Raw genomic sequence first — 795 nt, 5'->3', positions numbered from 1 at the left:
ACGCGTAACGGTTACTTGGGAAGACAAACGCCATCACTCCGAACGTGTCCCCCTTCCTTCTTCTTCCCCCAGCTTTACATGCTGAGCATGACTTCATATGGTCTGGAATATCCCTTTGGTCAGTTGGGGTCAGCTGCTGCAACTTCTTGTGCACCCCCAGCCTACTCGCTGGTGGGGTGGGGTGAGGAGCGGAAAAGACTCTGTGTAAGCACTGCTCAGCAGTGACTAAAACATGCCTGTGTTATCAACACTGTTTCCAGCACAAACCCAAAACGCAGCCCCATACTAGCTGCTATGAAGAAAATTAACTCTACCCCAGCCAAAACCAGCACAAGGTTCCATAGAGTTTCTGGTCCACTCAACTTCAGCATGGCTGTATGCCCAGGCACGGGGAGGAGAGCCAAGTTTGTGCTTGGAGTACGATGTAGACTTACCCTGTCTGATGGCTAGAGATCAGTGAAATCCAGCTCCCGTATGACCCCTCTTTTGATTTACTGTGAAGCTACCATGCAAAATTGTCAGCACACAAAAGGCAGATTGCTTTCTTCTAATAGCTTGTGTGAATTTTATTCTTGATTCTTGGGATTCCTGACCAGCTGCTGCCACAGAGTAGCTGCAGCAATCATGAAAGTTTTGCCTGCAGAAGCAACTAGTGTAGCACAGTGTGGAGAGACACAGCTACTTAAAGGGCTGGGGAGTCGGCAGCTGGATAACCATGCAACAGAGCACTTGAGATATGTCTTACCAGCCTGCAATTTGTGTTCCAATTTGAGCCCCAAAAAGGGCCTTTTGAAA

This window comes from Fulmarus glacialis, unplaced genomic scaffold (assembly GCF_000690835.1).
Source record: "Fulmarus glacialis isolate BGI_N327 unplaced genomic scaffold, ASM69083v1 scaffold7514, whole genome shotgun sequence".
Classification (NCBI taxonomy): Eukaryota; Metazoa; Chordata; class Aves; order Procellariiformes; family Procellariidae; genus Fulmarus; species Fulmarus glacialis.
Note: the sequence above shows the minus strand (reverse complement) of the source record.